The sequence below is a fragment of the Ambystoma mexicanum genome, chromosome 3p (genome assembly GCF_040938575.1).
Source record: "Ambystoma mexicanum isolate Mex_15411 chromosome 3p, UKY_AmexF1_1, whole genome shotgun sequence".
In the NCBI taxonomy this organism is placed as follows: domain Eukaryota; kingdom Metazoa; phylum Chordata; class Amphibia; order Caudata; family Ambystomatidae; genus Ambystoma; species Ambystoma mexicanum.
The window spans coordinates 931,877,730-931,895,361 of record NC_090925.1 but is presented as its reverse complement, the minus strand read 5'-3'; the positions used below and the strand labels follow the sequence as shown (position 1 = coordinate 931,895,361).

At 42.0% G+C, this 17,632-nt stretch overlaps 1 protein-coding gene across 1 annotated transcript in view; it reads left to right on the top strand.

The window, feature by feature from the left end:
• The window catches only part of LOC138581134 (arf-GAP with SH3 domain, ANK repeat and PH domain-containing protein 1-like), a 1,625,721-nt gene that overhangs the window by 1,276,066 nt on the left and 332,023 nt on the right, over nt 1-17,632 (top strand). The gene's annotated exons all lie outside the window — the stretch shown is intronic.

Here is a 17,632-nt window from a genome sequence, read left to right as displayed (position 1 = left end):
CTGCTCAAGCCATCCTTGAATTGTTGTCCCGACTGATATCAGACGTCTGGAGACTGTTGTACCCCGATTCTCGAACATATTCTTTCTATTCCTCGGTGCACGATTCGTACTCGAGGATTGACAAAAGGTTAATTTCAGATATATTGGGCAAACATGTTTCCCACTTGTCAATTCTCCCCAGGACGTTCTCCAATCACTCCCTGGTGACCATCTCTTTAAGTTGGGGTCCAGATCATAACAAAACACGGCCAAAGTTGAAGCATACCTCAACGGTCTCCCTCTCTCGGTCCTTTCTGCTGAAACTAGCAATTGCCTAGAAGTGCCGATCACCGCCGAGGAGATCGCGGAAGCTATTGATTCGCTGTCTTCCGGTAAGGCTCCGGGCTCAGGCGGCCTTCCAGTCGAATTTTATAAACAATTCAAATCCCATTTAATCCCCCAATTTCTGGCGCCTCGGATGAGTCCTGTGAGACTGGTACGCTGCCCCCCTTTCTTCGGGAGGCTATTATATTGGTGCTTCTAAAACCCAGAAAACCTCCAACCCTATGCGGATCGTAACGTCCACTCTCGCTAATTAACAGTGATGTGAAAATCTATGCTAAATTACTGGCCCTGCGATTGGCACCGTACATGTCCCACATAATTCACTCAGACCTGAATTTTTTGAGACACTGCTTTAATGTTAGCAGCAGAATTAGCCTGAATATCCAGGCGGTGGCGGCCACTGTAGGTATGCAAAAGGCATTTGATTCTGTATCATGGAATTATCTATGACGAGTTCTCGAGAGATGTAACTTTGGTCTCTGATTCCGCTCCTGGGTGCAACTACTCTATTCTAGCCCTATGGCCAGGGTCCGTACTGAGGACAGATGCTCACCCCTTTTTCGAATTGCTAGGGGTACGAGTCAGGGATGCCCCTTCTTTCCCTTAATCTTTGCGATAGCCATGGAACCATTTGCTGATATGATACTTCAGTCCCAAATGCATAAGGGGTTACGAACTGCAGGCCAGCCGGATATCATTTCTTTATATGCCGATGGCGCATTACTTTATATTCGATCCCCGGCCACTAACCTTATGCCGATTCTACATAATGTTATCTACTTTGGATGCATTTCCGGCCTCAAGGTGAATTGTTCCAAATCCACCTTTTTTCCACTAACCGACGTTACAATACCCCCCCCCCCCTGATGTAATGGGATTCACTTGGTCCCCGGTTCAATTTACTAACCTTGCCATAGAGGTTGCCCGCCACTTTGATGTACTTTACGAGGTAAATTATCATAAATATTTGATGACTCTTGCGGCAAAGGCCTCGGGCTGGGCAAGACTTCCTATCTCCCTAGCGGGCAGGATAGGCATTCTGAAAATGAGTGTGCTTCCCCAACTGTTATACCGATTCATCAATCTCCCCCTATGGCCCGGAGACGACTTCTTTCTAACATTGACCCGCACTGTTAATACATTTCTGTGGCACTCCGGCGCTGTCAGACTCAAACTTGGGACATTGACTACTCTCATGGAGGGTGGAGGGTTCTCGGCTCCCGATTTTCTAAGATATTGGATCGTTGCCCACGCCCAATTTGCTTCCCACTGGTTTAATGCTCAGGACCCTCCCCCACACGTCAGACTCTAACAACTGGCGGTCGTGGGACAAGATATCCAATCACTGCTTCTCGTCCCCCTACATCTTAGACGAGACTCCTGTGACCCTATTGCCAGAACGTTCCTTGCATTCTCCAAGTTGTGGAAAATATCCGGTTCATCTCACCCCTTACACAGCAGTCTCCCTTTATGGAATTTCATCCCAGGAGTCCCACGTGTCTTCCAGCCTATTGTACGCCTGTGGGCTGAGGCGGGATACAAATTAGTTTGGGACATCTTTGATCAAGGAAACATTATTGAATGGCCAGACCTCCCCCTGGCTTTACGGCGGAAACCAGCAGCGTGGCTTCAATACTCTGGTCTCCGTAGACTACTCAAGCTTCGATACGCTCATTTCCCCACAATACCCCCTGACAAACTTATTATTGCTGAATTATGTGGGGCCAGCTCCTTTAGAGGGAATATCTCCAGATTATATGCTTTGCTACAAACTAAATCTATTCCTCAGTTTAAGAAGCTGAAACGTACATGGGCAGAGGACCAGGGAGTGGAAATTTCAGATCAACGCTGGGGTCATATTTGTGCCTGCACGCATGATGTGTCCTTTAACTCCCGATTTAAATTAATCTAATTTAAAGTTTTGCACAGATATCATTATACTCCGATTAGGCTACACCACATGTCACAAGACCACTCTCCCAGATGCCTGAGGTTTGGATCTGACCGCACCACGTATATTCATATGATCTGGTCCTGTCCTCACCTAACCCGGTACTGGGAAGAGATATGCTCTACTGTTTCTGCAGTCCTGCACCATCCTATTTCCCTGTCCCGTTAAACTGTCTGTTTCCAGATTGTCCTGGTCTAAAGGGCTGCGACTCCAGGACACTTGCTGGCCTCTGCATGCTCCTTGCCATTCGATGCATCCTGCTATGTTGGCTCTGTCCCGGAGCGCCCTCTCATACACAATGGCTTAGATCCATAACGTGGGCCTATGACACAGAAGAAACCTGGTCCAATCAATTGCCATTGTCTACCTGGCCAAGGAACATATGATCGCTGTTCCGCACCTACATGGACTCTATATCCACTGACTCTGATGATGGTCGTTCTACTCCTCCTTCTCCTCCTGTTACTGTCCTTTGATTGGTGCACCGCCACGGCCCACGAGTGTCCCCGGATGTTACTTGTTCATCACTACTTTCAATGTGCATCCTGTCGAATTTTGCATGCATTTATTGTTTGTCAGTCCTTGTCATTATGTTTTCCTCGCTTCCTCTGTAAGTTGTCAAGCTAAATAAATAAAGGTTTAAAAAAAAAAGAAAGTGAAGACCTAGGGGGTAATCTTAGACCAAAATCTAAACAGAAAGGCACATGTAGGTAGGCTGAGGTCCTCCACGGACTACCATATCAAACTGCTGACCCAACTGAGACCCTACATCTCTTAAACCAACTCTGAGACAATTGCTAGGGCCATTGTTGGGTCGAAGATCGACTATTGCAGTAGTTTACTGGTGGGAGCAGCCACATCGGTTATCTCTCGCTTGCAGACACTTCAAAACACTATGGTCAGAACCATTGTTGGCCTAAAAAAGAGAGACCTTGTCTCGGAAGCCAGACGGGGTCTGCACTGGCTTCCTGTTGCATCCAGGATCCAAATTTGGTTACTAACCATCAACCACAAATATCTTAAGGGATTTGGCCCACGTTATTTAATGGAAGCACACTCAAAACAATCTAACGTCAGAACGTTGAGATTGAACAATTTAAACCAGCTACACATTTTCCAATGTAACCTTGCCCAAGTTATCAAAAGTGTATTTTCTATTGCAGCTACTAAGTCATGGAATGATATCCCACCAGGTCTTAGAGATATCGATTCTAAATATACATTTAGAAACGGAATCGAGACACTGATATTTAAATAAAAAGTTACTGTCTACTCTGTTATTCCATGTAAGATCCTTCTATTTGTCACGCCCTCACTCCCCCGGGTTTTATGGTGCGCTATACAAATGAGTAAAGTAAAATAAAGTGCATGCACATGAATGCGCATTTAGGCGAGAAGGCAAACCCTGCCTGAGCCTCACGAGCCCTGCTGCCTGCACCCCTAACACACATCGTCCTGGGGTTACTTCCAACTGAGCCGATGAAGTGTCTGGCCCCTTCCTGCCAGCTGTGGACTTTTGTGGGGTGACCCCCGCAAGCCCTCCTGTGATATCCGTCAGGACACATCTTGGGTTAGGTGCGCTATATAAATAATAAAATAAATAAATCTGTTAGCACACAACAGGACATGGAGCTCTTCATCCATCCATCCATCCCATGACCTGAAGGGAAGCATACACAGCATGTTCTAATCTGTTTACTGGCGTGACTTCATCTGTATTCGGTCGCCATTGCTGAGTGATGCTCGAGCCCCGCCTGATTCATTCTGTGGATGGTGAGGGAGGCTTTAGAATACAGGTAATAATTGATCAAATTTGGGTTGCCTTTCACTGTCACCTGATCAAGGCTAGAGAAATAAACCAGAGAAGCAATAGAAGGGCAGAGTAGATTTAGCAAGCTGTCTTTGAATATGTAGACAATTCTTGTGGCAGGCAGGAATTTATTTAGAGCCCCTCACATGTGACAAACGTCACCTTCTCGATTAATTGTTTGTCAAACCTGTTAATAGTAGCATGAAGCCAGATTTTAAGAATTAATGTTTACCATAAAATCCACAGACAATAAAGCTCATTTGTTATTGTTAATTATTGTACTGGTCATTCTGTATTGAACTATTCTGTGAGTTAAAGAGCCCTGCCCTTGTGCCTAACTTGAACAACCATTTGTAATGCCAACAGTTTGAATCAAAAAATAGGGCTTCTGGCGTGGAACCTATTCTACCCAGGAGGGTTAACTAGGAAAACAAAAGATACAAATGAATAGGTCAAAGGATGCTAGGCTCAGAACAACACCTCCACATGTATTATCAAACTCTGCATTGCTAAGGAAGGAATCACTCTTCAATAGTATGTTGTCATTTTTTTATATTAGAGTTGTGTGCAAAAAGACATAAATCCAACATTTAGAGAAATTAAGACGTCAAAATGGTTTGCTAAAACAGAACAATCAGACAAAAAAACAGAAAGATATTTACAACACACAGTGCCAAAAAAACATTTTTTGGGACAATCTCCAAATTGTGTTTGTGCAAAAAACCCGACTCCTATTAGGATTTGCCAAGAAATCCATATATTACAGTGTACATATTCAAGTCAACATTTTTGGAAAACGCATAGAACAATGGTGGGTACACAAAATTATTTTTCTTGCATAAACAGCATTAATGTGCTGTAGTTTTGGGGGGAGTAGTGCGTCTACACCAGGTGTTTCAGCCGTTTCTAGGTGGGCTAGGTGTGCCTCATCTTTAACACGGCCTTCATCAGGACGGAGTTCTGTGTAGATTGACGTCTCTGCTGCAGGGGAAGGAGACTACAGTCAGGGGGGTGTCTGAGCCAAAAATATTTAGTTTGAGTGAATCACGTGTGGTTGATGTAAAATCAAAAAGCACATAGCTTACCTATGGGTTAATAGATTTCACAGGCGCTAAATTTGAGATCTGCTAGCCGCGTGGGCTGGTCTCTGTATGATCCTGTTGCAAATAACAGAGAACGAGAGACGCAAAGGGAGGTTGAAGCTAAACATGTCCCCGTTTAAAAAGGCATGAAAAAAAGTTCAGGGAAAAAAGTCTTACCTCTCGCTGGAGGTCGAAAAATGCTGATCCAGGGTGGTATCAGTGGGAAACAGACACGGCTTGCACAGCTAAAAAATATATATGGCTCAAGGTGAGTGTGGTTACCTAGTAACAACTGTCTCATATATATATAGCAGTAAGTGCAGGGTTTATTTTAAAGTACCTGTGAGGGTTGCAGCATGGGCAGCCTGTCTGCAAAAAAGTACGAGCTGGAGCTCCTCAGGCTGCTGAGTCACAGATGAGACTGCAGGGGCCTGACTGCAAAGCGTTGGTAACGCTGTTGCTAGGTCCCTGTAGGTATTTATATGTCGGCCATCTTGGAATGGCCCTAGGATCGAGTGGGAAACAAAATGATGGATTCTTCAGTCTTTCTTCATCTCTTGGCCATATTCCAAAAGGTTGTGCCATTCTGTTCTTCGAGCTCTAGTCAGCACTTGTGATCTTCAGGTTTGGCCTGTTCGCTCAGCAGAACTGCTCTGAATGAAACACAATCCTTGGCTTTTCAATGGTCGCACATCTTCCCCTCAACAAGGTGCTCCCAGCTATTAAACGGAAGCTCTTACCAGATTAGACCTTCTGCCAAACTACTTTCAGCTCTGCCTCTTTGTGTAATTCCTCCCTTAGGTACAGTGTCTTCTTTAGGACATGCTTCGTTCTTACCCACACCAACTCCTTACTCCTAATCTGTCGTCCTCACGCCTCTGGTCATCATATTCACTCATCATTCCTCACTCTTCACTCCCCCTTCTCCCATCACATTCCTCCACTGTAACACCTTTCCACGCTCATCGCACACTCTGCGTTTTAGGTCATTCTCAAATATCCTCCATATGTGTCATCCTTGATCTTTATTCATAACTTTTTTTTTTACTTAGCTGTACAGTGTAATGTTTACTGTCAACCTTATTTATTCTCCAAAAAGAGAAGTAATGTAATAATAGGTGGTGGATTTAATAAAAACTGATTGGTTTATTTTCATAAACGTTAGCCACACATTGACTATTTACCAGAACGCATCATTGTTATTTGGGTGGTGTAAACAGTGGCAATTCATCCAAGAATAACACAGAACATGTAATCAGACACCTTATATCTTAATATTGTGCTTCACGATTCATGCATCCAATGTCACTACTCCATTTTATTTACCATTCCTCCTCTTCAGTTCTCCTCACACCTAATACATTTTTGTTCCTCTTCTCAACTCATGCATCAGTCGCCACTACCCCTCTGTTTCTTAGTTCTTTGGATCTGTCAATGCAATTGCTTTATTTCGACAAAAAAATTGTCATAAAAGCAACATAAAATACAGCAATATCATAAATCAGAAACAAAACAATAAAAAATGCATGTAAAGATATATAACAGTTCAATTAATTTGTTTATAAAATATGATCATAAAAACAAGTAAAGCCTGTACCCAGTTAATTATAAAAGAATTACAGCACATCTAGCCTACACTATTTTGGTGCAGTTGGCCTACCGTACATTACATGACATCTACCTTCATACTGCACCCCTTTCATAATCTGGTGGGCCTGTAAAATAGTTAAGCCAGAGGTAGTTGTAGTAGTTTAGCCTAACATATAAGGCTTGTCTCAAATATGATAGCATATCTTCTACTCAACCTTTAACAGGTAGCATAATGCTAAACGACATTGACAAAGACCTGACCCATTCAAGATCAGGCTCAAAGTTCTTTGTATGACTACTGTGTATGTTAGGGCAAAAGAACTCAAAATGCAGCAGATCCTCCTTTGTGGTCTCATATAATGCACAGCTACTTGTTACACCAGGATTGGACCTAAGGAATGTCACAGTAATGTATTGAATCTTGCCCTCGTGATTAGACATCTCTCACCTAGCCGGCCACTCCACGAAAGATAATCTTGTAAGCCATTTGAGGTTAGTATGACATGTTTGCGATTAGATGGTTTAGATAACTCTAGCTTTTCTTGGGTCATCCGAGTAGATAAGTCTCTGTTTGAAAATACTAAAACCTTCTTTACTCATTAGAGCCAGATTACAAAAATTACTGCATTAATCTTTCAAAAGTATTACTTTATATGTTGCATCAGTCCATCATTCCACTTCTTCAATCGTCAGTTCTCCTCATTTTGCATGTCTCTCTTCTAACCATCATTTGTAACTTACTCCTCCATCACCAGAGATCCTCTTCAGTTATCATTTCTCACAACTATTCCTCCATCGATCCCCTTTTCCTTTCTAAAACCCAGTTCGTTACACATGCCATCACTATCATTGGTTGAGGTGGACCAATACACAGCATTGGCCATTAACACACTGTTTGAATTGTGAAAGCAGAGCCTACAACACACACCTTGGTGGGGAACTGCTTAGCTGACCCCTTATTTGAGTGGGAAGGAGTGAGTAGGAGGTGTTAACAGTGGTCCTGCAAGGCAGGCAGAAGACATCAATGTGTTGAATCAGCTGGGCTCTGAGTCACAGGCTTGTATGTTTATTTTTGGTGGACGTTCCTATAATGTGCAATTTTATTTTATGTGTTCTCTGTGAAAAACGAGATGCTAAAAACCAAGATTGGGTAGTTTGCCCATACCTGCCATTGGTACACACACACTGTTCAGCTCTCTGTTTTGCATTTGGGTTGTACTTTTCAAGGCTTTCATTTAAAAAAAGACATTTTATTGATTTTTAAAGAGGCAGTGCATACAATTCTAGAGTATGCAGAACTGTGTAGTGCTGGACTGCCATATATTCTGTCTTGTACTGGTATCTCCTGCTACTGGGCCAGTGCAGACTGCACACTTGTATGGTTTTAGGCTTTGCCAAATACAGAAAAACAGAAATTAAACATTAACACCCTGATGGGGCAGCCAGACAGTCGAGTGGCAAGGAACCCGGGCTGAAACCGGCGATCTCAACCCGTGTTTAATGCCGCCTGGAACGCGGTTCCCCCGCCACCATCTTACCTCCACTTTCCGTCTGTTTTTTTTTCCTGACCCCCACTTCTTATTTCGACTCGCCGCAGCTCCTCCATCCTTACAGCTCCTGAAGGCTGCCATAGGAAGGGGAAGAGGGGCTCTGTTCGGATCCCCGCTTCCCTTTCCATGGTGGCCATCTTGGAATGTTATTTTCCTCCCGTGATCGGGACGCTGCAAGGCCTCCCATTCAGAGAAGGAAAATGCTTTTAATTGGCCCCATCCCAGCCCTTGGGACAGGTGCTAATGGCCTTAACCCCCCGTTCCAAGTGCTGAAACGTGGGTAACGGCACAGTGCCCTTGTTATTGGCCCTTGCTTCGCTTGGGCTGATAACATGGGCTGCCGGGCCGTTACCCCTTGTTCCAGCCCTTGGAGCAGGGGGTTAACGCAACATTGTTTGCTGCCCTCCACATTCTCACACCCCTCCTGTTTCAGATATTTTTCTCCAGAGGCTCCCTTTTCTATGGACTCTTTGGTTGAAGCAATTTTGTTTTGAAAAGGCCTTCAGGGTCAGGAGTTGCTTTTGGTAGATGCATGGGCGGTAAAAGCAGCTGACCTGGTAGATGAGATGTTTCTCACGGGTGGGGGCTAATAATGGGACACTTCTTGGGAAGTTTGCTGGATGGCACTTGGACACCCAAAGTATGTTCTGCTGAAACCCAATCTAGTTTCTGCTGGGATATCCTTGTTTCCACATTTTTCTTTCCAATTAGGCACCCCCACCAATGCTTGACTAATGGTAGCCGGCCTGGTTTTTTTGGATAAAAATCGGGACAACATTTACAAGAATCATGATGTATCCCTGAGAGGAGGGGGCCGGCGGGTTGCCCATCTTCAAATGCTCTTTAAAGAGGTTGTAGTTTTGTACTTTGTTTAGCGTGCTATTCTTTAGTCCATTGTCTGATGAATTCCTAGGAAGGAGTTTGTAGGGGTGTGATGATTTGCTGCCAGATCACCCCCACTGCAAGGAGTAGGGCCTTTCTCTCAGGGTCGATAACTGACTGCCGCTTTAGCAGTTTTTGCTGTCACACTTACCACACCCCCAACCGGAGTCGCTATTAAGTAGTCCATTTTTGTATAATCCAGTAAGCGTCCACTGCCAGTGATGTACATTTTATATTGGGAGAGTTTCAACCTCACTTATCCGAGACCTTTCCGAGGAGGCATGCCGGAGTTCTAGCTCTGTTATCCCCATATATTAAAAAAGAAGTCCACATGAAAGAGTTATATGGAGGTGTTTTATATAGTTCTTAAATTCCCCTTCCAAACAGATGTTTGTCTATATGTACTACCACATGCGTTTCTTATCTAAACTAAACTATCGAAGGTGAGGATAGCAGTCTTCTCTTACGAATCTCCCATATGTTTAAAACCCTTGGAGTCCCAAATATGAAATTTGTGATTATCCCCCTGAGGGGTCCTCTGTGTGGGTGTGCACGTCGGCCTTGAGCATAGAGAGTACCTTCTTCCAACTGTGTCTAGCACAGTCTAACATTAGGTGAAAGAGTACCTGGCAATTTCCAACAGTTTAATATTGATCTGTCCATCCTGGACTCACGAAGATGTGTTTTTATATATCAAACCACTTAGGCTTCTGTAGTGTCTTGGGAAATGCTTTTCTTATAGCAAAAGATGGAAAGAGAGGAAATACAAATCTAGCCCACATTATTTCCAAGAAAAAAAGTGAAATAGATCATTAGAAGTTAGACTGGAAGGGGAAATACTTCGTAGGAACAAGTTCCATCCTGCAAATGCCCCAATAAGTGTTCCATTCCTAGCCCCAACTTCCATAAAACATCTCCAAACTACTTGTCTGATGCTGGTGTCAAGCGGGGCAACAGCACGGTGGAAAGAGATCTCTGACTGGCAACTAAAGCTTTCCAGAACTAAACTGCTTCTGCTAAAAAGGTGAGCTGCTAGAAGAAACTATCTGTATTAGAGTGGTGTGAAACGTAGAGGGTAGCCAACATTAATGTTTAATGTTATTGTTTTACTGTGTTTGGGTAAGCCCACACCCCTGCATCTAAGGGGGGGCACAGACTCAACAGCAAAAGGAGCCACGGAGAAGTCACAATGTTAACTCGGCATATGGCAGTCCAGCCCTGCACAAACAGAGATGGGGTATGCTGAGCACACAGGTCTGAAGGACTCCCATTGGGCTGTGAGAGAATGAAACATGGCTTGTAGCCCCTCATGTAAGCAGGTCCCATAGTTTCCCTCGGTTGGCACTGATAGTGAAAGGTCCTGAAGGGTTACCCACTCCAAAAGGCATTGATGGAGTTTTTGGAGGTGGGCCTCACTTGGTGGAGTAGATATTGGCGGTTATTCAAATCGAAAGTTTGGAAAACCAGGGAGAAAGCAACAATTACGAACTGGATGGCTGATCTCCGTATCTTATCTGATTATGAAAAGGTGATGTATGAGAGGCAAGATAAAAAAGATAATTATTTAATGAATTGTATGTAGGGTGCAAAATGTGCAGTCACCACTAGGTATTGGCTAAAGATAAGAAACAACTAGTGAGAAATGTGATATCAATCAGTGATGCCAGGGTGTTAGTCTTAGCATTGCATAGTGGTGGCACGAGTTATGGTTGCATAGCTCATCATAACTGACACATTTCTTTGGTTTTTAGATTTTGCCCTGTAAACATTTGCCCTGACAAAAAGAATGTCCACAGAATTTCACTGGTTTTTATTAACACATTTTAACCAGCAAGTTGACAATGTTTTTAATTAAATTTCAAAGGTTTTTATTGAAGTAACTTAAACATAACGTCCCTTTTAACAAATTTTTTTCGCACTAAATTTCATAAATGTATTAGGGCAAAGTAGCCATAATGTTACTTTAACAACGTTTTTTCACTGAATTTCATAAATGTATTAGGGCAAAGTAGCCATAATGTTACTTTAACAACGTTTTTTCACTGAATTTCAATGGTTTTTATAACTGAAAATATTTATGATGATCCAGCACTGTTAATAATTCCTCTTTTAACATATATGTACATACTATAAAGCGCCTTTAAATAAACATATTTTTTGCAGCGCATTACGATGTGTCATTTTCAGCAGCACATGCTGTGGATGCAAGTCATTGTTGAATTGCCTAAGGCATGAGACTCAACCATGACCCTGGCATCTCCAAACCACGCTAATTATCCACTGCACCTAGCCTGCCTCTTGGCCCAGTGTCCACTGTACCCCTATGATGTGACCAATGGTCAGTGTTCAAGGCTTGCAGCCATGGCCAGTGTCGACAATCCATGGGGCTTGGGCTTCAACCATGCCGCAGGCCCCACTAAGCAAATCAGAGTAGACATCGGTCCTTACCAGGGGCCAGGCCCATTTACCAGGCACCAATTCTTTTAAAAATATTGATGCTTTTGAAAAAGTAAAACACAGGACAGATTTGCAAAACATGCATTCCAATCCTTGCCGACCTCGCACAAGTTTGCTGCAAATCTGTCCAGCAATTTGGGCTGTAGCGCAAGCAGAATCCTTTTTGCCATTCAAGCCTGTCCGATTTCGAAAATTTTACCAAATAGCTGGTCCCTCGTAGCCATGGCCAGTGGCCACAACCTAGCTGCTGGCCATGGCCACAGGCTATGCCTCATGCCCAAAAGTTATATCACAATTTTTTACATTGTCCTAGCCGGGGGCCAAGCCCACTGCCCACTTTAACCACATAGTCAGTCCATGGTGGTCATAGTGGGTGACGAGAGAGGCTATGCCTAATGCACAAAAGTTATATCACTATTCTGTGTAGCTACATTTTGACACTTTTGAATAAATAAAACACAGAACAGATTTGCAAAGCATGCTTTCAAATCCTTCACGATGTTCCTCCGAAAAGTTTGCTGCAAATACATCCAGCACTTCTGGCTGTAGTGGCAAGCAATACTAATTTTTCCATTCAAGCCTATCACGATTTTGAAACATTTGGGACCCACCCTTCAAATGTACACCCTCTTGAAAAAAATCCCACCAATCTTTGCAAACCATTCAAAGTTAGTTGTTTAAATCTGTTTGCAAACTTGTGCTGATTCATCAAACAGTGCTAAAGTTATGAGCAGTCTGAAAATGTTGGGACCCCGTCTCCAATTTTGCCCCCTCTTGCCAAAACAGCTCCCACACTTTTCAAAGTTGGGTCTATATTTGGATTGCAACATTTTGTGCAGTTTCTTTAAAAGGCACCATAGCTATAAGGCGTCCAAAAACTGCTCACTGGTGCTGTAATTACACACATGTGCATGAATATCCTCAAGTTAGCGAACATCACAGCAACGTCCCCAAACATCTGACAAGAAAAAATGCTAGATTTCTGGCTTTTTCTGGAAATATCCGAAAGCCTACTCATCACCTCTCACTTCCCTAGAGATGGTTTCATTTGTTTGACAAGTGTAATGTGTTTTTAATATACCTCGATGTTCGTGGGCCACGGGCAGAGTTTGAGAAACCAACATGGCATCCGTTTCAAAAGTTTTGACGCAGCTCTTGTTTCTAAATTGGTCAATCAGCGTCTGTGTACGATGTCCGTGAATCAGGAATTGTGTCCGCGGACCAAACCGAGATATCACACATTTTTTTATATAATTTTTGTCTGTTTATAAAATATCTACTGGAGGGATTAACACCAAATTTGTAAAAAGCATGCTTTTGGGACAAGGTTGTTGCTCCTCGTGCACGTTTGGTGGTTTGGTGCAAATCTGTCCAGCGGTTTGGGCTGTAGCCACAAGCAAAATTTGTTTCCATTTATGTCTATCTGGATTTTTTATGCATTTATTGGACATTTGTATGGCACCTATACACAAATGTTTCAGGTGCCACTGAAAGGTTTTTGGACAACGCCTATATCTTTTCATCCACACCCCCCTGGACGAAACTGTACCAATCGTTCCGAATAAAATTCATTAGGGTCTGTATTTCTTTTTCAAACTCATGTGGATTTGTCAAACGGTATCAAAGTCATAAGCCACCCAAAAACTGCTCTTCCTATGGGAAAGCAAACTTAACCATAACTACAGGGCATTACCACAGACTCTGTAATATATAAATATATATATTAAGGCTTCCCTCAGAGTGACTTCCTTTTCCTACATAACAGTGTGCTCAAAGGCTAGTATTCCATATTTACTGTGGGCAGATCACCCTAGTTTTACAAGAATGAGGCATCTCTGGCAAAAGACTGGGACATGATCAAAGCACCTCTGGGTGTCTATTGTCGGGGTCCGAAATGCAAAACGGACACAGAGGTACAGTTTTCTCAATGTTTGCCATTTATTCAAAGTAAAAGTGTTCTGATAAAGTGCTCACTTTGCCTAACCCAACAGAAAGGCATCTCTAGCAACCTAAAACTAAAGAAAACCGACCTAGTGTCCAAAATCCTTCTGGTCCTCACACTAACACATACAGTCAAATTATACAAGGAAAATATGGCTGACTTCTGTTTCAACAAAAATACAGTTTTGCAATTCAAACTGAAAAATGTCTTCAAAGCACTCCTTTTGTCCAGGGTTGTATTACCTTCCCTTGGATCAATTCAGGAACACTCAAAATATAATTCTGTTCCACCAAAGTTCTGTTCAGAAAATTAGAAACTGCAAAAAAGATTTGTACAGTTGCACACCTTACAATTTAAAGATAGTAACTAATCTTGTGTATGTACAGAGTTGCACGGGAGTGTATACCGACCCTGACACTAGGTCGTAGTTAAATGGAACAAAGAGAAATGGTGTCCACGATCTGTGGAACACTTGCGTCCCATCCACACTCAAGGTTATTGTCCTAAGACAAACAAAACTCATAATAATTTTTAAATCTAATGTGGTAAAAAGAAGAAATTAGGACATAGTGGGATACCCCACATATATTATGAGTAGAACAAAGGAAAAGTACTTAAAGAAATGTATTTTCAGACTTTTGCTCAAAATGTATGCTTTATATTGTATTGATACCAATCCACAATATTAAACTCATTTTGTACAATACACTATTTGGTAGTCCACAATATCATTACAATTCAAAGATAAAACAATCAAAGTAAGAATGGAGGGATTTGAAATGACAAAATTAATAGGTGATTTATAAAAAAAAAAGCTCAACGCGTTTCGGGATCTGTTATCCCTTCTTCAGGAGCTGGATTTCTTTTTAATCCAATTGTTATTTTTTTAATATGTAAATTCTGTCCACTGTAAATAAACAACAAAAATGATGTCAGTTGGCTAAACTCTCATACCGTAATGACTTCATGATTGTTTCCTAAATTGGCACATACCTACCTGCCGTGAGTGCCGACTGGAGATCACTGAGAGTTTCACTAGAGAGATGGTCTTTCGAGAACCTCTTAGGTATATAAAGGTTTGCCTTATATAAAAGGAGGACCTGGAAGAGATATGGGATCCTTTTAGTCAATATGCTATATTAGTCATATGTGACATTAGGTAAGTTTGGTCATCTGTGGAACAAGACACCATATCTGTCTGTCAGGGGTCTGGCTTCAAGAATTTCTAGTGGTGGTGTTTGTCCAAAATAAGCAGATCATCATATGAAACAAGATTGCAATGGTCCTCATGTATGTGACATCCTGCATGGAATAGTAATAAAATGCACTCAAAAAGTCTTATTTAGACTTTAACTGTATCGCCACACTCATGTTTATTAGGTCCTTTCTGTGTTCAAAAACAGAAAATCTCCTACCTGATGGTATAAATAGGTTCCCCCTTTGTAGGTTAATAGCATGGAACCAATATTGCTCTGTGATCCTATGTCGGAGCTTCTATCAGAAATACGGTAATGCCGTGGTCCTAGTTGTAAGTAAGATAATGGTTCGGTTACCCAGAATGGTCAGAGACCCAGTCTACTACTAATGCGTTACTTTTAGCCCTTGCTTACCGATAAGTGAACTGTGATCGAAGTCGCTTCACAAAATAGCTTCATGAAGTGTCTCACGTCCGTACACCAGAATGCTGTTTTCAGCCAAGAAGAGCCCTCGGGGACGCTCAAAGTTATATGGCTTCCCTAGCAACAAGTAACTAGGAAGCGTCGGCCTGCGTGGTGACGGCGCTTGTGAGAAGGCCACGTCACCACCTCGGGGCTGAGTGAAATCGGTCCAAATTCATTCTGGATGAATAAACGTGCCTGCTCCATATTAATGTAACAATTTAAAGGGATCCTTGATGATACTAGTTACACAGCAGTCACAAAGATAATTGCTTATTAGAGGGGCACCTTCATTGTATAGAGCAACTCGTTACGAGTAAAGAACTTTCAGGCAATCCTGCCTTTTAAAGGGGCATCTACATTGCCTACGGACACTCATCATTTTCTGTAATCAGTGTTGGAGAAGAATGTGGTTAAGTGAATCGCTCATTTCACGGCTCAGATGGAAGTAAAATAATGATCTGCAACGGCACTCCCATTCACAATCTAGATGTATGTTCATGTGCAACATAGGCACATTACATTGTCTATACCTGATCCCTAAAATTGTGGAAAATCATTTGCGCAAAAGTTATGAGTCCCATCTTCTTTCACATTAACACAAGTTCCAGTTGTCTATCCTTTTGTGCTCCAATTTGCTACACATACTGATATCTATGTCAGAACGCGCACATGAGATGGCATTGTCTATACATTTGAAATATCCTTACATAAACTTACATCCGTTGTGTTACTCCAAGAAATTGCATCTTGTAGGCAAAAAGAAAGTCATATCACTTTAAGCATGTTTAAGGCCTTATGATATATAGAACTTAGGTATGCAATGTTATGCAAAGTATGTGAAAAGAACAATAGTCATGCATTTGGGATTGCAGTACCTCGTATTTGAGATCTAGTTCAGCAATTAACATAAGAGGGCCCTAGTTCAAATCCGTGTGTGTACATGTGTGAAAGGACCACTCGTTGTGGTCCGTAAAGAGAAGTGTAAATCAGTATACGGTCGAAGGCATTTTGTAAAAATGCTCCCAAATAAAAATCCTCATTCATTCCATGCATGGGGTGCAACGCTGTCTTATTTGTCTATCCAAAACAGTTCTTTCTGGTCCAGTTTCTTTGCATGGTTTCCTCCATTTGGCCATCTTTGTACTACTTCTAGTATCTGGAATCTGAATTGTGCCACAGAATGTCTTTTCTCCGAGCAGTGCCTCGCCACTGGTGAATGAGTATTGTTCGTCCGGATATTGCTTTTGTGCTCATTGCACCGTTCCTTCATTTTCCTCAAGGTTTGTACCGCATAGTAAATTCCACACGGGCAACTAATGGCGTAGATTACCGACTTGGTATTGCATGTGGCGTAGTCTCTCAGCTTGATTTTTGCTCCTGTCCTTGGATGCCTTACATAATTCCCTTTTGCCACATTGTTACAACTACTACAGTGTAGACCTGCAAATGTGCCCGATTCTTTTTTGTTTTTTTGTCTGTAGTGTCGTCTGTACACTTTCAACCCTCATTTCGGATTTGACTAAATAGCCTCTTATTTTCTTGCCTCTTTTATATGCTATTAACGGTGGTTCTGGAAACAGACTTTGTAAATGTGTGCCCAAATACTGTATTGAACAATATGAGTTTAATATTGTAGATTGTTATTAATACAATATAAAACATACATTTTGAGCAAAGTCTGAAAATCTATTTCTTTAAGTAGTTTTCCTTTTTTCTACTCATAATATATGTAGGGTATCCCACTATGTCCTAATTTCTTTTCTTTACCACATTAGATTTAAAAATTCGAATTAGTTTTGTTTGTCTTAGAACAATAACCTTGATTGTGCATGGGACGCGAGTGTTCCACAGATCGTGGACACAGCTTCCCTTTGTTCTTTTCCTTGAAGAAATAACAAATGTACTTTTTACCAAAAGTGGTTAAATGTCTTTCACAATATCCCTATGAAGGATGTTTGACTTTCCTCCAGCACACGAGTTCCAAAACCTAAATGCAAGTGGTCTGTTATCAAAGAAACTTCTTCTTGTTACAATAACATTCTTTTGTCAGGATAGCGAATCACAACTTGTTTCATTGATTCTATTGTTTGTCAACATTGAATAAGTTCTTTTTCTTTAACAACTTTTTATGCCTCAAGATTATCAAATTACCAACATTTTTCCTGGTCCACTCACCTGCCAGGGCTAACTACTTAAGGCCCTTTCCTGGTATACTCTCCTGCCTAGAAAAAAAACTCCTACCACTAACTTCACAACTGTTGGTTTGGTTCCAGTATTTTCCAATTTCTTGTATGCTGTGTCAGAAACCTTAGGGTATTTTCCCAAGTAGACCTCGAGAATCTCTTATTCAGGTAGCCAGGAAACGGCTGGCGCTCTCAGATCC